Genomic DNA, 22,570 nt, shown 5'->3' with positions numbered 1-22,570 from the left:
GGCTGTCCTCACTAGGAAGATCACTTTCAGGATCCTCCTCCTCCTCAGGCCATACACGCTGAAAGGATGACAGGCAAGCAGCATAGGTACCCTCAGCAGTGGGCCAAGCTGTCTCTTCCCCCTCCTCCTCATGCTCCTCCTCCTCCTCCTCCAAAACGCGCTGAGATATAGACATGAGGGTGCTCTGACTATCCAGCGACATACTGTCTTCCCCCGCCTCCGTTTCCGAGCGCAAAGCGTCTGCCTTTATGCTTTGCAGGGAACTTCTCAAGAGGCATAGCAGAGGAATGGTGACGCTAATGATTGCAGCATCGCTGCTCACCATCTGGGTAGACTCCTCAAAGTTTCCAAGGACCTGGCAGATGTCTGTCAACCAGGCCCACTCTTCTGTAAAGAATTGAGGCGGCTGACTCCCACTACGCCGCCCATGTTGGAGTTGGTATTCCACTATAGCTCTACGCTGCTCATAGAGCCTGGCCAACATGTGGAGCATAGAGTTCCACCGTGTGGGCACTTCGCACAGCAGTCGGTGCACTGGCAGATTAAACCGATGTTGCAGGGTCCGCAAGGTGGCACCGTCCGTGTTGGACGTGCGTAGAGACGGCGCACCTTTCCGAGCAGGTCTGACAAGCATGGGTAGCTTTTCAGAAAGCGCTGAACCACCAAATTAAAGATGTGGGCCAGGCATGGCACGTGCATGAGGCTGCTGAGCTGCAGAGCCGCCACCAGGTTACAGCCGTTGTCACACACGACCATGCCCGGTTGGAGGCTCGGCGGCGAAAGCCAGCGGTCGGTCTGCTCTGTCAGACCCTGCAGCAGTTCGTGGGCCATGTGCCTCTTCTCTCCTAAGCTGAGTAGTTTCAGCACGGCCTGCTGACGCTTGCCCACCGCTGTGCTGCCACGCCACACGACACCGACTGCTGGCGACGTGCTGCTGCTGACACATCTTGATTGCGAGACAGAGGTTGTGTAGGAGGAGGAGGAGGAGGAGGAGGAGGAGGGTGGTTTAGTGGAGGAAGCATACACCGCCGCAGATACCAGCACCGATCTGGGGCCCGCAATTCTGGGGGTGGGTAGGACGTGAGCGATCCCAGGCTCTGACTCTGTCCCAGCCTCCACTAAATTCACCCAATGTGCTGTCAGGGAGATATAGTGGCCCTGCCCACCTGTGCTTGTCCACGTGTCCGTTGTTAAGTGGACCTTGGCAGTAACCGGGTTGGTGAGGGCGCGTACAATGTTGCGGGAGACGTGGTCGTGCAGGGCTGGGACAGCACATCGGGAAAAGTAGTGGCGACTGGGTACCGAGTAGCGCGGGGCCACCGCCATCATGTTTTTGAAAGCCTCCATTTCCACAAGCCTATACGGCAGCATTTCCAGGCTGATCAATTTCGCTATGTGCACATTTAACGCTTGAGCGTGCGGGTGCGTGGCGGCGTACTTGCGCTTGCGCTCAAACAGTTGCGCTAGCGACGGCTGGATGGTGCGCTGAGAGACATTGCTGGATGGGGCCGAGGCCAGCGGAGGTGAGTGTGTGGGTGCAGGCCGGGAGACGGTCTTGCCTGTGTCCTGAGAGGGGGGTTGGATCTCAGTGGCAGGTTGGGGCACAGGGGGAGAGGCAGTGGTGCAAACCGGAGGCGGTGAACGGCCTTTGTCCCACCTTGTGGGGTGCTTGGCCATCATATGCCTGCGCATGCTGGTGGTGGTGAGGCTGTTGGTGGTGGCTCCCCGGCTGATCTTGGCGCGACAAACCTTGCACACCACAGTTCGTCGGTCATCTGCACTCTCAGTGAAAAACTGCCACACCTTTGAGCACCTCGGCCTCTGCAGGGTGGCATGGCGCGAGGGGGCGCTTTGGGAAACAGTTGGTGGATTATTCGGTGTGGCCCTGCCTCTACCCCTGGCCACCGCACTGCCTCTTCCAACCTGCCCTGCTGCTGCACTTGCCTCCCCCTCTGAAGACCTGTCCTCAGTAGGCTTAGCAAACCAGGTGGGGTCAGTCACCTCATCGTCCTGCTGCTCTTCCTCCGAATCCTCTGTGCACTCCTCCCTCGGACTTACTGCAATTACTACTACCTGAGTGATAGACAACTGTGTCTCATCGTCATCGTCCTCCTCACCCACTGAAAGCTCTTGAGACATTTGCAGGAAGTCCCCAGCCTCATCCCCCGGACCACGGGAACTTTCCAAAGGTTGGGCATCGGTCACGACAAACTCCTCCGGTGGGAGGGAAACCGAGAACAGTTCCTGGGAGTCTGCCTGCTCCTCAGAATGTGTCATTTTCATGGAGTGAGGAGGCTGGGAGGAAGGAAGAGCAGCAGCCAGAGAATTCAGAGTTGCAGCTGTGGATGGCGTAAAAGACTGGTCGATAGATTGCTGGATGCACTTTCTGCCATCCACGACAGGACCTGCTCACACTGCTCAGTTTCTATTAAAGGTCTACCGCGTGGACCCATTAATTGTGAGATGAATCTGGGGACCCCAGAAACTTGCCTTTCTCCTAATCCCGCAGCAGTTGGCTACGATACACCTGGACCAGGAGCTCGGCCTGTGCCCACACCCACGTCCTCTAGGCCTACCCCTACCCCTCAGCATGGTGTATTATGAGTAGAGCAGAAACAGAACACTGTAATTAAATGTGCCGCTTATTGGCCTGTGGTTGGAGGCTGACTTCGCTTACGGAACGCACAGCAGAGCCAGGAAACAATTATGCGCAAGGCTGGGTATTAATCACCGACTACTACCCCCAGCACACACGCCGTGAACTGAAGACGGTCACTGCCAGGCCAAAAATAGTATTTTTTTCCACTTTTTGGGAAAAAGCCCACTGCCTCTGATATACCCTGTATTTGGATTTCCCTGTTGGAGGATGACTGTGGTTACGGAACGCACAGCTGAGCCAGGAAACAATTATGCGCAAGGCTGGGTATTAATCCCCGACTACTACCCCCAGCACACACGCCGTAAACTGAAGACGGTCACTGCCAGGCCAAAAATAGTATTTTTTCCACTTTTTGGGAAAAAGCCCACTGCCTCTGATATACCCTGTATTTGGATTTCCCTGTTGGAGGATGACTGTGGTTACTGAAAGCCCAGTGCAGCCAGGAAACAATTATGCGCAAGGCTGGGTATTAGTCAGCGACTACTACCCCCAGCAGACACGCAGTAAACTGCAGACAGTCACAGGCAGGCCAAAAATAGTATTTTTTCCACTTTTTGGGAAAAAGCCCACTGCCTATATAGCCAGTATACCTCTTTCCCTGTACCACTGTCCCTCACCAGTACTGCCCCTATACTCAGTAAAATGACTGCAGACTGAGGACGCTATGGTCTGCACGCCCGATATACAAAAAAAAAAATTGTGCAACACTGCTAAAAGCAGACTCAACAGTACTGCGCACGGTCAGATGTGGCCCTAAGAAGGACTGTTGGGGTTCTTGAAGACTAAAATAACACCTAACACTCTCCCTATAGCAGCTACAGCAAGACAGCACTTTCCCTAATCTCTCTCAGCGTGCATCTGTGGCGAGCCGCGGGCGGGGCAGATTTAAATACTCGGGTGTCATCTGATTTCCCCAGCCACTCACTGCAGGGGAGTGGGATAGGGCTGGAATGTCACAGGAGGAAGTTGTAATGCCTTCCCTGTGTTTCTATTGGCCAGAAAAGCGCGCAAATTTCTCAGGGAAGGAAATGTAATGGAGTCGAGTACCGCGTGGTGCTCGTCTTCAGTAACGAGCATCTCGAACACCCTAATACTCGAACGAGTAACAAGCTCGGACGAGTACGCTCGCTCATCTCTAGTCACTACACTATGGCTGCTCTGGGAATGACAATCTTCTTGGTTCTTAGCTACATTAAGAGGTGTGGATTGTAGAGCAGGCCCAGAAAGAGCACACCACAACTTTTTTAATAATGTCTGTTGGTAGTAGAGGTAAGGAGGATATAAAAAGGGGATTTGGCACCAATAGCGTAGAGTACAGAAGGTCCAGATGCAGTGCACACTAGACCTACTGTTGGCCTGTAATGTAGTTATGTCTGGGACTCAAGTGATGCCAAGATGGCCTCGGTAACGGCGTCCGTCACGAAATGTGAGCAATAATTTGTAATTTACCTATCAGTATAAATGTAAGCATTGTTTTATTTGATGTTATACCTGAAGAGGGCAAGCCTGCTAACTTGCCGAAATGTGTTGTATGTAATAAAAAGTAGTGTTATAGGGACTGTTGAGTCCTATAGTGTATTCCTGGGGTCCGCGAGCACAGGGAACTTTTTTGACATTTTTTGCTTGCGATTTTGTACCACAGCCCAGTATGGGCTGTATCCCGTGGTCGGCTCTCCGGCATTCGGATTTGGAACCCAGGGTGGTTTACAGGCGATCGTGGATATCGGGTGCCAGTGGGCTCTCAGGCCGGGAGTTCCGCTGAGCACCAGGTGAGTTTTGCATAATATTCACCGATGTTTGAACCCATGAATAATATGAGGCGCTGACACCCAATTTTCTATATGTGAAAATGTAATATTTTTAGACCCAGGGTTATTAGGATCTAAAATTAACTAAATTAATTGAATATTTGACTTTTATTCATGTCCAGCATCCTCTCAAAATTTCTTATCGGGTGGTTTGCAGGAAAAATGAGCATTTCTTATGGTAGCAAAATGGAATTAATATGTTTTGTAAGCTTAGGGGAAGAAGGGGCTGATGCTGCAAGTTTCAAATATAACTGGAAACTGCAATACAGCAAAAATGGCAGAAATTTCACAATTTATTGAGCAAGAAGGTTTCTAAATCATTCTATATTATATGACAGAGTTGAAGGTAATGTGCAGGAATAGAAAAAATACCATTCTACTGTCATATAGATGTTTTAACTCATGAAATCCTAGGAACAATGATATATATAGAAGAGAGGGGTGGGCTATAGCAAACATCAAACAGGGCTCTCCATTATGATGTTGGATTTTGCCACCCAGAGTAGAAATGTTACGTCTGCTTTGAGCAATTAACACGGGGAGACAAGTTCCAGATCTAAAGGAAAAGTCAAATCGGTTGCAGGTGATATGGGTATATTTAAACTTACTAGGAAGTGCATCGTAATATGGAGAAATAGACTAATTAGTTTTCTAGAACTGCTCAAACTATACTAGACACTCAAGCAGAGCACCTGCCCTGAAAAGAACGACTCTACTGCTAGGGATGGACAAAGAATCAGTTCACAGACGTCCTGGAGACAACTGATGGTAAATTCAGAACCTCTCAGACTAAGGAACCTAAAATACTAAGTAAATAGTTGAAAGAAGATTGTAAGCAGACTAATTGGACTCAAAAGCTCAGGAAATTTTGTTATCAGGGTAGTTGTAAGTGGTTAAACCCCTTTTCATGTGCTTACCTGTATATGGATAGACTTTTATAGTGATTTTGTGGCCGTGGAGTGAAAAGCACCTTTGACTCTGCCCCTCAGAAAGGTCTTGAAAGTCTCTATGACTGGTTCTGTGCTGGAACTGAATGAGGACTAAACCCTGCCCCTAGATGATGTTACGGTCACCATCTTGGCCATATTAGTTATTACAGCTGTGAAGTGGCCTGAAAAAAGGCACTACATAGCGATGTTTAGCAGTGGGGACTGGTCATATAATAACCGACCCTAGGGGTTCAATCTGAGTCATTTTACACAAGAAATGCAGGTAACCTAGCAACCAGTTAGGTCATTGTTATTCAGCTGCACAGATTAGAAAAAATGTTTAGAGAGGCAGGTAGTCTAGCAACCAGATAGGTTCTAATTGGCTGCAGACAAACTGGTCAGGTGACAGGCGATAAATAGCCGGACAACGGTCACAGGAGGCAAAGAAAAAAGTGAGTAGTGCCAAGGAGAGAATAGCCATAAGGAGAAGTGCCAGGGAGAGAAGAGCCAGGCAGAAAAGTGCCAGGGAGGAGAAGGGAAGCGTCAGAAAAGAGAGAGAGCAGTAGTGACAGAGAGAAAAGAACAAATAGGAGCAAGAGAAAGAGAGACAATAGAAGAAAGAGAGAAAGCAGAGGAACAGGGAGAAACAAGAGAAAAATCAGAGAAACCATGAGTAACAGAGAAGGAGAGTCAGCTTTGACAGTGAGTAGAGGAACAATAACAGAGATGTAAATACGAAGAGAGATAGAGAAAACAAATCCAGAATAAGCTCCTAGCATACAAATGAATTGACCAGTGCGGCTCACCTGCTTCCGTGTTTGCTCTGTGATGTGTATTTTTGCCTCAAGAAAACAGTATAATCATCGCTATTGAAGAAACCGTTGCCTGTCCAGTGAAGCTTGCTGATACCCAGCAGGTCAATGTTAAGACGTCACATTTCCTTTTTCAGGATTTCGAATTTGCCCCTATTCATGCCACGGGCGTCCCACATGCCGATGTTGTGAATCTTTGAGAAATGCAAACGAAACCTTTCGCTTGTAGTTGCATCAGCAGACCGGCGTCCGAATGGCTTTAACCGGCCCGTGTCATTAGTGCCGAAGTTATTTGAGTTTCTTCCTTGTTCTTCCTTGGTGGCTTGATCGGTGCCTTCCAGCCGAAGGGCCCTGTCTTCCAGCACCATATTTAGACACATTTGGTTTTGATACATAAAGTATTTTGGAAGTGGCAGTGGAGTAGTTTGCCATTGCTTTCCCCACCCGTCCCCATTTATCCGGGCTTGGGACCGATGTGCAGCTGTTGCCAACAACACAGCCGGGATGCATATATTACTTTTATCTAATCTATCTGTACGATCCTCATTTACAATGTGCTCCACGATTGACAATGCCATCCAGTGTACATCTTGTGCCATGTATGCAGTGCTTGAACAGCCGTTTGAGGGTGCATACTGCTGTGTGAGATGTGAGCGTGTTGTGCATTTGGAAAGCTAGATCCTGGATCTAAATCAGCAACTTGCAACACTGAGATCCTTTGAAAACATGGAAAAGAGTTTGCTGCTTAGTTTGAGAGAGTAGGATGAGCAGGCAGCTAGCTGGGTGACAGTTAGAGGAAGGGGCAGAAGGAAGAGATCCAGGGAGGCTAGTCCTGAACTGACACACCCCAAAAGTGCAAATATATCAGGGGACAATACAAGGATCTCTCCCATCATCTGTTTATACCCAGGACTGTGACTGTAACAAGGGGGCATTGTCTACATCTAGAGGAAAAAAGGTTTCTACACCGACAAAGAAGAGGGTTCTTTACTGTAAGAGCAGTTAGAGTATGGAACTCTCTGCCTGTGGACGTGGTGATGCCGAACTCACTAACAGAATTTAAGAGGGGCCTGGACGACCTTCTTGAGAGTTGCAATATTACATGTTATAGTCACTAATTACTTCAGATGGCTTGGTGATCCAGGGATTATTCCGATTGCCAGATTTGCAGTCAGGAAGGAATTTATTTCCCTTAAATGAGGAAAATTGGCTTCTACCTCGTTGGGGTTTTTGCCTTCCTCTGGATCAACACTAGGGAAGTAATAGTCTGAACTTTTGCAGTTTTTATCTCTCTAAAGGGATGTTTCCCTTTGAGCAACTACTATATAAGTGAGTCCCAACACAAGATGCTACATTTTTTTCCTGAGACAGACACCAGCGTTTAGGTCTTGATATGCATTGGAGTTTTTGGGGATGTTTTAGCCTCCCTAGTGAGGCTAGGTGACGTCATTCCCAGCCCGCAGTATCTGTGTATGCAGCCGATACCAGCCGGAGTGGCTGCAGCTCACACTTGTGCTCTATGCTTTCTCTACTGCTAGTTATTGCCTTCTGCTCCCGTTCTCCACCTGCTGCTGCTGGTTGAGTGTTTTTTACATTGATATATTGTTGTTTTGTACTTTTACTGCCCCTTTTTTCTTGTATTATTTAACATGCTATATTGCCTTTTTGTAAGCCATTCGGCTGCATTCTTTATGCCTCTTTTCCTGGTTGTACTAATATTGGCACATTTGTCAAGCGCACCATTTGTACATTATCGCTTTTGCATTTCATTTATGTTGGTAGGCTGGGGTAGTGGCCTACTTACGGTTGCGGCTGGTTGTTATATACTTCTGGCGCAATATTGTTCTACACGCATATCCAATAATAATAAATGTGCTATAGACGATAAACACAATAACGTGACTCCAGCTATGTAGGGTGCAAAGTAATGATATGTTGCTGTGAATACCTATATATTTTATTTTGCTCTTCAGGAAAAAACTGGTCTATAAATGTTCTTTAGTGCTTATTATGAGTTAAATGTAAACTATGTATAACTAGCAAAGACTATTACTAGGTCGAATATCTCTTATAGTCCAGCATGGTTCATGGTAGTGGTCTCTTAGCGGTGATTCTCCAGCTGTTGCAAAACTACAACTCCCAGTGGTTTATAGTATGGAGATATTATTTGGTCACTAGGTGAAAGGGTGAAAATGCAGTATAAATCCTCTCAAGACTTCTCAATCTCATAATGCCGGCTGCAACATGAATCAAATGACAAAAAAATAAGCGATGAATCCAGTAACTGTTTCTCAGTGATGGATTGTTCGATCACTCTGACAGCTTTATTTTCATATTATGACATATTAATCTTACTATATGACAGTTGATATTTCACATATCAAATCCCATGTACATGTAAGGGGTTACTCTAGAGGAAAATATTACAAAGGCAATAGACAGAAAATACATCGTAAATTGCACCAAAAATGTTACATGTACCAAAATGTGTGCCAACTTTTGGTGCAGCAGAACTGAGCATGCCCAAAGGGCACTGGATGGGACTCTAACATCAAAATATTTTTTTGCTGTGCAATAGGAGATCAGAGGGACTTGATAGGTGCAGTTGCTTGTGAGTAAGAAGGAAATATTGGCACACCTCAAGGGAAGCAGAGAGCGGCATCGGCGGGAAAAGAGAAAAGTATCAGGTGTTGCTTGGAGAAGACAGTGGGTGCTGGGCTGAAGAACTGGAGACTGTCTACTGCCTGCAGCCAAGACGGAGAGCAGCTGCGCTACACCCCAAACTTGTGGGGGGACCACTGTACTGGGACAAAGACCATGGAGAGCAGTGGTAGTGTTGCACTCCTGAGCCTGGATAATCGCAATGCATTTTCTGTTATTGTTCAGTTATTTTGCATCGCTCATAAAGTGTTTTGCTCCTAGGACCTAGTTTGCCATAGCCAGAAGCAATTTTTTCAAAAAGTAAATGTTTAATTCTTTAATCCATGTTATTCCATTGTTCACTTTCATTTTTTGTTCTTAAATAAATATTATGCAGAACATATTTTGGTTACTCCATCTGCTGCATTGTATCCTGAATTCTGTGTCACTATACCACCTCCAAGGACATATAAGTGATAAGATATACAGTATGTATGGTATATTATTCTAGAGCCTACATTCTCAACCTGTGATATGTGGGGGTAAAAGGAGTACGGTCCATATTTTTTAAGGGGTTGTCTGAGTTAAAGAAACTCCTGTCAACAGGTCTCCTATGCATTCAAATAAAAAATCATTAGTTACTCACTTCTTCCCTGTTCATCCTCTGCCACCGGCTGCAGTCTCCCTGTGACATCACTTTGCATGCTGAGCCCGTCTACAAATAAGCATGACCATTCATCCGAACTTTTGTATACTTGATCGCTGACCCACGTAAGCAAGGTAGTGATCAGCTGACAAAGGAGTAAATCCTCAGTTTGTTGGCTGATCGAATCAATAGTACAGTGGTAAAAATCATCATTTTTCAGCCACACATCTTCCCATGATATTTTTAGGTTTTGAGAGGAGTAAAAGTGGCTATACATATTTGAAAAATTTTGGTCAAACCTCACAATTATGATGTAACTGACCAATCATCTAATGTGTATTAAGGCCTCCCGAATTTCTTCCAAAGACAGGGAGTAAATGTCGGGGAAAAGACAGCTCAGGTATGTTGAATTTCAATATGACGAACTTTTTGTTGTCAGAGACGATAAGTACCATCAAAGGAATCTGGCAACAGAATACTCCCCTCTCACCATTGAGAACCTATGCAAGCTTGGCAAAGCATGTTTGTTTATGGGAGGGAATAACTGCTGTCTGACCAAGTGTTTCACTGACAGCTTTCTAAGTTGTATGACCAGCCTTAGAATTTCATTTCATTTCATGTAAAACATCACTAATACAAAGTGTTGATGTTTAAGAAGTAAGGGGCCTCGTGTGATGCAGAGTGTTAAAGCAGCGGTATGCAGTCCTAAGCTCTTGCTCACGACCTGAAGGTTGCAGGCTCAATTCCAGCATGGTTCAGGTAGCTGGCTCAAGGTTGACTCAGCCTTCCATCCTTCTGAGGTTGGTAAAATGAGTATCCAGCTTGCTGAGGGGGTAGTAAATAAATTACCTGAAAGCGCTGCGGAATAAGTTGGTGCTATACAAATAACAGAGAATCACAGGAGCGGAAGAAATCCCAATGTGTTATAAATAGTGTCACTGAAGAGGACCCCTTTAAAACATAACTTTTATTAAATAAAATTGAAAAATATAAAATTTTCTTGGACCAGTGAGAAAGGACAAACAATTAAATACACAAAGAGTGAGGCTGATGCGAATATTCGCTGCATCAGCCACATATACACACACTTACGATGAGCTATAGTGATGTATCTAGCGCCTAAAAAAGAGGTGCTTACAGTAGCCTATAGTACTCTATCCAGAACCTAAAAGATAGTAGTGAATAAGGCACCCATAGAAGTTTGTGCCAGGCACAATAGGAGTGGCGGTTGTTAATGTATATTGCCACCTCTCTAGAAGGACAAAATCATACCCACATAGCCAAATTAGATATGTCGGCCATATGGGAAGGTATTACTCAGCAATCGTGGTTCAGGATTGCGGGGAACTTCTTAGGTGTAGGGTGGTTTAGTGCTCTGATAGGGGCATTTGAGGTCTGGTATTAGGACCCACTTAACTTAAAAATTAGTTTGAGACTCAGTATGCCAACAAGGATATAGGGTCAACATAGAAGGACCTTTTTAAACCAAAGGGTTTTATCCCCAGTCTCAGAAATTCCAGATAAAGGTTCATAATTGGTTCGGTAGAGAATCAAATTTTTTTGGGTTCAATAAACCTTCAGATTCAGTTTGATAGAGTTTCAAATTTGATTCTCAGAACAATAAAAGTTCAATTAATTTGGTTCTCGGTTCAACGCATTTCGTTGCGAAGGCGACTCATCAGGAACCCATAGAGAATGTCAGTAAAACCTTAGATAGCCTTACTAGTAACTGAAAAGAGGGATATTTGGAGTGCTAATTGTCTAAAAATGGGAAAGACACTTATAAGCCTGCAAAATATCTGTAAAAAGGGAAGAGAGGTATGGAGTAGCTAAATTAGATTTAAGCACTCAAAGATAAGAGTGTTACGAAGCTGCTCTAAATGGTAGATTTAGCCTCTCAGCACTAAATTGTCCTTATCTGGTTGGGCAGGATATTGGCTAAAGGCCCATTTACACTGGACGATTATCGCTAAAAATTCGCTAATCGTCGATCGTTTTAGAGATAATCGGTACGTGTAAATGTGCGTGGAATACGCCCATTTCAGGCACTTTTTGCTGATCCTTAAAATCAAGCTGACTTGATTTTAAGGATCACTTTTATCAGTCGTTCTCCACGGGGAGTGCTGATAGCATTGTTTCCCCATGGAGAACAAAGAATCTGAGCTCAGATAATAGCTTCAGGCTATTAGCCTGCATTCAGTGAAGGCTTCATTTACATACATAATTGGTATTTAAGTAGCTGAGTAGCTACTTAAATACCAATTATTTTTTATGCAAAATAATCGCTCAAAGCTGTCACTCAAACTGTTGTTTGAGCGATCTTTGAGTGATTATCTGTTCGTGTAAGTGGGCCTTAAGTCTAGCTCAATCTTCCAGATACCCTGATGAACAATCTCACCAGGGCTAGGTAAAATTCACCATCCCCCATGAAAAATAACAAACAAGAACGCAAGTATAGTCTCCAGTCTCAATGGTAGACTGGAGAACAAAGAGGTTGACTCAGCCTTCCATCCTTCTGAGGTCAGTAAAATGAGTATCCAGCTTTCTGAGGGGGTAATAAATAAATTACCTGAAAGCGCTGTGGAATAAGTTGGTGCTATATAAATAACAAGTCCCTTTACCTTATCTGTTTTACAAAGATCCTTTCCATTAGAAGGGTCCAGCAAAAATAAGCCAATTAGAGAGTGACCCACTGCTGGGACTTCTAGTCAACAACTGTAATCTGCTGGGCAATCTGGCAGCAAGTGTTTAATTCCCTACAGTGCCCTCATAGGGTAAACAAAGTATTACATGGTGCTTATTGAAATAATTGAACTTGGTCCTCCAGACACAGAGACGCTCTTTGTAGATATTCTCTCCTTTGGAGATCTTAACTAAGGAACTTGCCTCTTTCAACTCCAAGTGTGCTAACAATCTCTTTAACGCTCTCTTATTCTTCTATAATAATAAAATCTAAGAAAATGGAAAACTAAAAAATATATTCTGCCAGCTTTAAGATTCACAGTGTAAGGTTCTATGAAGGAGGACATAATCCAAATGAAACTCCATTTTTACATTAATATTCCATCCCTCGCCTTAAACCTCTCGTCTAGAACAATGTTGAATGTTAGATTCTCTCTCATATTCCTGAGACATCTCTAGTCATTGATTCTGCTGCAAGATAAGGCTAACAGAACATCACTTAATTCAGTAGATCACTGCGCTGTGCACTGCGGATGACAGCTTTTCTGCTTTAGTTGATGTAGTTGGGGTCACAGAGGGCTGAAAGGAACTAATATTCTCTGGTTCATTTGATCTTAGTTAGCAGAAGTCTACAATAGCCAAGGGATCAGAAGAGACAGGGAAGTCATCAAGTTTTTCACTTCCAGGCATATTTTGTGATGACTTTCAATCTGTGTAATAATCTGGAAGAGAACCAGGGTCTTGACACATCTCATCTCATTATAGAAGGCAGGATTTTTCACACTGTCCCAGCTACGGTTTTGGTAGCTTCAAGCAATTATAAGGAAGAACTTTATTCATGAGTGTCCTTCAGCAGACCAATCTTATATATCTGCAAGACTAAAGCTCATCAGAGAGGTTTGCTCCATGTACTGGAACCTGTCTGTGAAATGAATGTGACTCAGTAGCCCATATTTTACACCAGGCAAATTGGAAAGGTTATTTGGGTAGATTTGCACCAAATGCATTAAATGATGCACACTTATGAATACATTTGGCACAATTGGACCTCTTGAATAGGTGAAAAGTCATTTGCGGCAAATTTGCACATTCTACCCTTACTCCAGTTAATAAATGTGGATTAAACTACGTTTCATGGAAAAGTACAACCAATTCTTCAACACTTTTGAAATCTGACAAGTGAGAAAAAAACGTTTGACACAAATTTGTTCTGATGTGACTTAAAAGCTCCAGAATTTACTCATTTTGTGCTTGTTTTAATGTTATACTCATTAGAGGAGACAAATAAAAGATTAATATAATTATGGCAAGGACTTTCAACCCAAGGTGGGGTCCAGGTATCACCATATTCCTTCAGGTATGACATGAGTGGAAAAAGATTGAGAAACCCTGCTATAGAAGATAATGGAGATTCCAGAAGGGAGCAACAATGATGCATGATGTTCATGGTTGAATTCTCCATTAGGCAAAGGAGGTCTTACCTAAAGTCAATTATGCAGGGGAAAGAGTGCCTAGTCTTTAGACTTATGGCCAGGTTACAGTTGATGCATTGGTTTTTGATACAGTAATCTTCATCTATACACATACATTGTAGGTCTGTGCCATAAGAACAATAGTTAAAGGCCCTTTAACACTGTGCAATTATCATGCAAATAACTGTTAGAGCCATAGGTTTCCACAATAATTTTAAGGTATAAATGTGTGCAGCAGACAGAACGTAAGTAATAAATTGTTAGATTATTATTATGATCGCTGATAGATCTAAAAACATTGTTCATTTGCTCAAATCTTTTAGTATAAACAGGCACCTTAAAGATTTGCTGAATAGAAAGAAGAGGCAGAAGGGTTGACTAGAGGCTTGGTTATGATCCAATAAACAATTGAAATTAAATAGTGTAAATGTATGCCAAGTGAAGGATATACGACCACTACTTCACTGCTGGTTGCATGCTCCTTGCAGTATAAAAAAAACCCTTTAGTTGGACTGCGCTCAACCCTTTTTGGTAAAACTTTGGATGCCCTTGGAGTGCTGACCCTGTCTCTGCTAGATTTACACTTGCTGATCACAATCTAATCAGACAAATGATTTTGTGCCTACAGGCTCCTAAGATGTAAATCTGGTAAAGTTGAATTGAAAATATTCAAAAAAACGAAAGTTGTATCAAAGTCACTCAAAACTACACAGCCAGACAATATATGGCAAGCCCAAATCATGGCAATGGGATATAATATACTTTGTGGAGAAAACATATCACAGCAAATTATGTCCAATAATTAAAATACAACATCTGAAACTGTATTTAAAAAGGTCTTGTCATTGCTCCTGCAATGCTTTTTTTTTAAGTAAATACTTGGGTTAACCATAAAATAGCAACACTGGAGCATATTTTCTTAGAACTTTGTATTGTGCCATTCCTTTGCTATTTTGCCTGGATATATATGGATAAATTAACAACTGGGTGTTACCATTTCCTAAAGGGGTGTGTGTACTGTCACAGTCTCATTGGGGTTTTTTTTTTGCCTTCCTCTGGATTAACAAGGGGGATGGAAACAGGCTGAACTATATGGACGTTGTCTTTCTTCAGCCTAACATACTATGTTACAATCTGGCACTGTCAGCACTGATTAGAGAGTGTTGCAGTGTTTAGAGATACATCCTATCAGCAAAGGTAATGGGAACCCCTTGTTGTCAATTTATTCATGCAATTCCCCCAGGAGGAAGAGGGTCAAGGCCAAAGGTGACCTTGCTGGGTTGCCCTGGAGAAGGAGGTGTCTCCAGGATAGAGTCGACCCTGCTGGGTCCCATAGGAGAAGGGGGGGGGGGGAGAGTCCAGGCAAAAGTTGACATTGGTGGGTCACCCTGCAGTAGGTGGGTCATTTGGCCTCCATTCATCATAATAATTGAGTTTACCATCCAATAAATGCTTAAAGGGTCACTCTGGCGAAAACACGTTTTTCCGTCCCTGTACTCCTCACCTGATTGCCTGTCACACTCTGACGGTCTCCTCTGTATATTGCAGCAACTTCCATACAGTGCCGCCTCCTGTCTGATGTTTTTCAGAAGTCATCTTAATGGTGCAATATTTTAGTTTCACTTTCACATTAATCCTATCATTAGAGATGAGCGAGTATACTCGCTAAGGACAATTACTCGATCGAGCATTGTCCTTAGCGAGTATCTCCCCGCTCGGAAGAAAAGATTCGGCTGCCGGCGCGGGTGACAGGTGAGTTGCGGCGGTGAGCAGGGGGGAGCGGGGGGGGGGGAGGGAGAGAGAGATCTCCCCTCCGTTCCTCCCCGCCGCTCCCCGCCCATCGCCGCCAGCCTAATCTTTGTTCGCGAGTGGGCAGGTACTCGCTGAGGGCAATGCTCGATCGAGTAATTGTCCTTAGCGAGTATGCTTGCTCATCTCTACCTATGATGCATCTGTGTTAGAGAATATATTCATGTAACATTGCTAAATTTAATTGTTATCTATCTTTTATATGATTAAATTCCTTGTTGTGATCAAGATTGTATGTGTAACTTTAAGAAAATACGATAACATATTAAGAGTTTTTTTCTAGCTACAGGGCATAGCTTTGAATTGCTGCTACGGCTCGCTTATCAAGATGACACGGCCAGAAGAAACACCCTTGATAAGAAGATAAGAGGACACAGCATGTGCTCTTATGTCGCAAAACGGAATGACAAAGCAGAACTAATATTCTAAAAACATGCATACTTGTTTATTGGCTAGGAAGATAGGCGCACTCTTTGATTTAAGACTATAAAACTTGATGTATGATAAATAGAGATGAGCATACATACTCGTCCGAGCTTGATACTCGTTCGAGTATTAGCGTGTTCGAGATGCTCGTTACTAGAGGCGAGCACCACGCGATGTTCGAGTTACTTTCACTTTCATCTCTGAGACGTTAGCGCGCTTTTCTGGCCAATAGAAAGACAGGGAAGGCATTACAACTTCCTCCTGTGATGTTCCAGCCCTATACCACCCCCCTGCAGTGAGTGGCTGGCGAGATCAGGTGTCACCCGAGTATATAAATCGGCCCCTCCCGCGGCTCGCCACAGATGCATTCTGACATAGCTCAGGGAAAGTGCTGCTGATGCTGGAGCTGCTATAGGGAGAATGTTAGGAGTTATTTTAGGCTTCAAGAACCCCAATGGTCCTTCTTAGGGCCACATCTGACCGTGTGCAGTACTGTTGAGGCTGCTTTTTGCAGTGTTGCACATTTTTTTTTTGTATATCGGCCGTGCAGAGTATTGCGTCCTCAGTCTGCAGTAATTTTACATAGTATAGGGCCAGTAGTGCTGAGGCAGGGACAGTAAAAAAGGTGAACGACATATACTGTCTATATAGGCAGTGGGCTTTTCCAAAAAAATTTGGGACAAAAAAATCTATTTGGGCTGCCTGTCACCGTCCTGAGTGTACTGCGTCTCTGCTGGGGGTAGTAGTCCTAATTAATACGCAGCCAGCTAAGTGGTACAGCAGACTTGCGCAAAATTCTTTCCTGGCTCTGCCTTGCCCGTTACATCACCGTTGTCATCCTGTCCAGAGGGAAACAGTCTGCAGTAATTTTACATAGTATAGGGCCAGTAGTGCTGAGGCAGGGACAGTGAAAAAGATGAAAGACATATACTGTCTATATAGGCAGTGGGCTTCTCCAAAAAAATTTGGGACGAAAAAAAATCTATTTGAGCTGCCTGTGACCCTCCTGAGTGTACTGCGTCTCTGCTGGGGGTAGTAGTCCTAATTAATACGCAGCCAGTTAACTGTTACAGCAGGCTTGCGCAAAATTCTTTCCTGGCTCTGCTGTGCGTTCCGTAAGCGAAGTCAGCCTCCAACCACAGGCCAATATGTGGCACATTTAATTAAAGCGTTCTGTTTCTGCACTACTGGTAATACACCATGCTGAGGGGTAGGGGTAGGCCTAGAGGACGTGGACGCGGGCGAGGACACGGAGGCCCAAGTCAGGGTGTGGGCACAGGCCGAGCTCCTGATCCAGGTGTATCGCAGCCGACTGCTGCGGGATTAGGAGAAAGGCACGTTTCTGGCGTCCCCACATTCATCTCACAATTAATGGGTCCACGCGGTAGACCTTTATTAGAAAATGAGCAGCGTGAGCAGGTCCTGTCGTGGATGGCAGAAAGTGCATCCAGCAATCTATCGACCACCCAGAGTTCTGTGCCGTCCACTGCTGCAAGTCTGAATCCTCTGGCTGCTCCTCCTCCCTCCCAGCCTCCTCACTCCATTACAATGACACATTCTGAGGAGCAGGCAGACTCCCAGGAACTGTTCTTGGGCCCCTGCCCAGAATGGGCAGCAATGGTTCCTCTCCCACCGGAGGAGTTTGTCGTGACCGATGCCCAACCTTTGGAAAGTTCCCGTGGTCCGGGGGATGAGGCTGGGGACTTCCGGCAACTGTCTCAAGACCTTTCAGTGGGTGAGGAGGACGATGAGACACAGTTGTCTATCACTCAGGTAGTAGTAATTGGAGTAAGTCCGAGGGAGGAGCGCACAGAGGATTCGGAGGAAGAGCAGCAGGACGATGAGGTGACTGACCCCACCTGGGTTGCTAAGCCTACTGAGGACAGGTCTTCAGAGGGGGAGGCAAGTGCAGCAGCAGGGCAGGTTGGAAGAGCCACTGCGGTGGCCAGGGGTAGAGGCAGGGCCAGACCGAATAATCCACCAACTGTTTCCCAAAGCGCCCCCTCGCGCCATGCCACCATGCAGAGGCCAAGGTGCTCAAAGGTCTGGCAGTTTTTCACTGAGAGTTCAGACGACCGACGAACAGTGGTGTGCAAGGTTTGTCGCCGTGGAGCCACCACCACCAGCCTCACCACCACCAGCATGCGCAGACATATGATGGCCAAGCACCCCACAAGGTGGGACGAAGGCTGTTCACCGCCTCCGGTTTGCACCACTGCCTCTCCCCCTGTGCCCCAACCTGCCACTGAGATCCAACCCCCCTCTCAGGACACAGGCACTACCATCTCCTGGCCTGCACCCACACCCTCACCTCCGCTGTCCTCGGTCCCATCCACCAATGTCTCTCAGCGCACCGTCCAGCCATCGCTAGCGCAAGTGTTTGAGCGCAAGTGCAAGTACGCCGCCACGCACCCGCATGCTCAAGCGTTAAACGTGCACATAGCCAAATTGATCAACCTGGAGATGCTGCCGTATAGTCTTGTGGAAACGGAGGCTTTCAAAAGCATGATGGCGGCGGCGGCCCCGCGCTACTCGGTTCCCAGTCGCCACTACTTTTCCCGATGTGCCGTCCCAGCCCTGCACGACCACGTCTCCCGCAACATTGTACGCGCCCTCACCAACCCGATTACTGCCAAGGTCCACTTAACAACGGACACGTGGACAAGCACAGGTGGGCAGGGCCACTATATCTCCCTGACGGCACATTGGGTGAATTTAGTGGAGGCTGGGACAGAGTCAGAGCCTGGGACCGCTCACGTCCTACCCACCCCCAGAATTGCGGGCCCCAGCTCGGTGGTGGTATCTGCGGTGGTGTATCCTTCCTCCACTAAACCACCCTCATCCTCCTCTTCCTACGCAACCTCTATCTCGCAATCAAGATGTGTCAGCAGCAGCACGTCGGCAGCAGTCGGTGTCGCGCGGCGTGGCAGCACAGCGGTGGGCAAGCGTCAGCAGGCCGTGCTGAAACTACTCAGCTTAGGAGAGAAGAGGCACACGGCCCACGAACTGCTGCAGGGTCTGACACAGCAGACCGACCGCTGGCTTGCGCCGCTGAGCCTCCAACCGGGCATGGTCGTGTGTGACAACGGCCGTAACCTGGTGGCGGCTCTGCAGCTCGGCAGCCTCACGCACGTGCCATGCCTGGCCCACATCTTTAATTTGGTGGTTCAGCGCTTTCTGAAAAGCTACCCACGCTTGTCAGACCTGCTCGGAAAGGTGCGCCGGTTCTGCGCACATTTCCGCAAGTCTCACACGGATGCTGCCACCCTGCGCACCCTGCAACATCGGTTTAATCTGGGTGGTGTGGCATGAGGGCAGCTGAAGGCTGCGCAGGGACAATTTGGTGTGCGCTGTGGACACTGGGTCGTGCAGGGGGGGGTTGGGCAGCATGTAACCCAGGAGAAGTGGCAGTGGAGTGTCATGCAGGCAGTGATTGTGCTTTGTTGGAGGTAGTGTGGTGCTTAGCTAAGGTATGCATTGCTAATGAGGGCTTTTCAGAAGTAAAAATTGTTGGGAGGGGGGGCACTCTTGCTGCTATTGTGGCTTAATAGTGGGACCTGGGAACTTGAGATGCAGCCCAACATGTAGCCCCTCGCCTGCCCTATCCGTTTCTGTGTCGTTCCCATCACTTTCTTGAATTGCCCAGATTTTCACAAATGGAAACCTTAGCGAGCATCGGCGATATACAAAAATGCTCGGGTCGCCCATTGAGTTCAATGGGGTTCGTTACTCGAAACGAACCCTCGAGCATCGCGAAAATTTCGTCACGAGTAACGAGCACCCGAGCATTTTGGTGCTCGCTGATCTCTAATGATAAAATAAAATAGAAATCATTCTGATTACACCATCCTGAGTGTGACATGTTGACTTCTAAGTGGGAGTGAGAGAAAAATGGCTCAAGGCGCAATGACTCCAAAAAATGGGGATGATGAGATATAAAGATTTTATTATATGAGGAGTAAAACCAGCAGAACAAACGCATTTCAAGGAAAAACCTCTTCTTCAGTAATTGCTGGGGCAAGACATGCTGGATGGCTATGGTGAGTATTTAGGTTGCCATGCCAGCACGCCCTTGTAGGGAAACTATAGGGAGAGGACCAGGCTGCAGGTGGGGCTCCTGGTGTCGGAAGTGTATATATCTAAAGCAGCTCCTATCGATCTATAACAAATTTGACTCAGCCAGGTATACCTGTTTCACAGACTTATTGCAACATCAATTTATTGATTAAATGAATACAGGTATATAAAGATGTAATTGGGCAATGTTACATGAATATATTCTCTAACATCTGTAAAGAATTAGCTAAGACAATACCATATTCACCTGTAGGGCTGGATAGTTTAATTATCATAACCTACTATATTCTTCTAAATAAGCTACAGACCATAAGTATACATTCAGGAGCATGAGCTGTGATCTCCTCTATTATAACAGTGTGATCATCATCAGTAACTCTGATAGGAGTGTCTGCATCCCCCTCTAGGCAGTTTCTGTGGTAGGATTCATTTAACAGTACAACCCAGACTGTAAAATTGACTAGTTTCAGACAGCATAACCCCAAGTAAATCTGAGCTGGTCAGAACAGAGATCATATGACCATCTGAGGAAAAAGAAATCAGACGTTTCAGATAGAAAGGAATAACTAACCAAGGCAATACTAGCTTATTTATATTTACTAGGGGAATGGCTACATAATGAATGAAAACAAAATCACCAGATTGGCCCAATGGGACTGCCCTTATAAAGGGAACAAATAGTGTAATTTTAAATCCCGCCCCCTAATCATGTCTCCAACCCTCTTCCTGGTTTCATCAACCCACCCTAGTTGCACTCTAGGACAGGTTTCTCACAGGGTGAAGATGGCGTCACTTTTGTTTATTTCTTAGACTGCTCCTTTAAAATAGCTTAACTTTTTAATATATACTTAGGTATTTTGCTTGTTTTTTAATTTAGTGTCCATGTTTGGGTTTTAGGTTAATATTCTGTATGTCACTGTCTTTTTCAGCCGTTCGTTGTCTATCCTTCCCACACTTATTGGTTACTTTTACCACTTTGAACCTCAGTGATAACAAGTATTATAGCTATCCCAAGTTTCCTTCTTTGATTCCCAATGACGGTACTTTAGAACCACAGCCAGATTTGTGAGCAGCATGCCAGACTTTCTAAGGGCTTGTTTATTGGGCTCAGGAGATAGTGCCAAACACTTTGTTAGCCAGGTTTTTCAAACAATAGGAAGAAAAATTCTGTTTGTTTCCATGGAAACCCTTTATTCTTGTAGAGGTGGTACAGGTTTATTTGCTCTTGCTTTGTAGCTGAACAGAATTTATATTTGCTGCATACATTGGCAGAATACAAATTGACATCTGTATGTTGGTTTATTGATTATACAGCAGTCTATGTAACGACATGGGCTTTATGTAAAAGATGTAGATGGCTTGATACAGTAAATTTCAGCTTTATATTTTCTACCTTTATATTGAACTATGCAAAATCTTCTAGCTATATATTTTGGGCAACACAATTGGCAATCCTATCTCGGTGAAAATGGGCGAGAAAGTGCGAAGAAAACTGCAGAAACATTCTTTACTATAATGATGGACCAAGCTATAATATTACCAATGGTATCAGGACATTATCCAATAGCTTGCTCAGGGTCAGAATAAAGGAAAGGTCCATTGGTTGCATTACCTTGGATACCTAGAATGTCTCCTTCAACTTCCTTCCCCGATGACTGGAGAACCTATTCATGTGAACCATGCTCATACATAGTCTCCTCTCTTATATGTGGCTGCAATAGGAATTAAAGCCTATGCCCACCTTTGCACCTTCTTTTTCTTGAATCAATGTGTTTTTGAAAATGAAGACTTTTTGTAATTAGTTTTCATTAAAAATGTCTGATTCTTTGACTTCTATGCTTGTATTGTTTTCCAGGGCACTGCAGACCGGAGGACTAAAATCTCAACACATTCTGTCAGTCAGAGTAAATGGATAGGTTGTTTCTTAGCTCCTCCATTTGCCTGCTGCCTTGTCAGATCAGGAGGGCAGACAGCAGAGAAGAGAAAACTACTATTACAGAGGGCTGTATGACAGCTTTGAGGGATGGTGGAGGAGATCAGGAGCTCTTATCAACGATAAGGGAAAATAGGACCAGAAGCTACTCAGAGAGAAGAAGAAATAGACAGAAAGAGAGCTGTGTAGTATTGAAAGAGGAAAGGAGAAAAGGAGCTGAGCTGTGTGCTTTTATGAGTGATTCATACAGTTCAGTGCTGGGAACGGCCTCAAGCCGGAAACTTTGATGTAGGACTAAGATGTAGCAAACCAAGTATGAGTTTTCCTAAATGCATAAGAAGGAAAACTCAATGCAAAACAAAACAAAATATTTCATTGGTGTCAGGTAAGGAGGCATTACCCTTGCAGCATTCGCTAATTGGCCAACTTCAACTTCCTGATCTCCACCCGTGGTTAGTGAAACCCGGACACATAGTGAGTTAACTCCTTTAATCCAGCCCAAAGTATACCAATGCAAGGATAAACCATGTAGCTACTAAAAGACACATGTAGAAAAGAGGGCCCCATTTCAGGTTGATTGAATTCTAGTACCTACTGAGTAGTAGGAACCTAAGAAGGTACTGCCTCTCTGCAGAACTGAACATGTAAGGAAACAAAGGGACATGCTGGTCTTTTAT

Source organism: Eleutherodactylus coqui, chromosome 7 (genome assembly GCF_035609145.1).
Source record: "Eleutherodactylus coqui strain aEleCoq1 chromosome 7, aEleCoq1.hap1, whole genome shotgun sequence".
NCBI classification, from domain to species: Eukaryota; Metazoa; Chordata; class Amphibia; order Anura; family Eleutherodactylidae; genus Eleutherodactylus; species Eleutherodactylus coqui.
The sequence above is the reverse complement of the archived record's forward strand: the minus strand, read 5'-3'. Positions refer to the sequence as shown.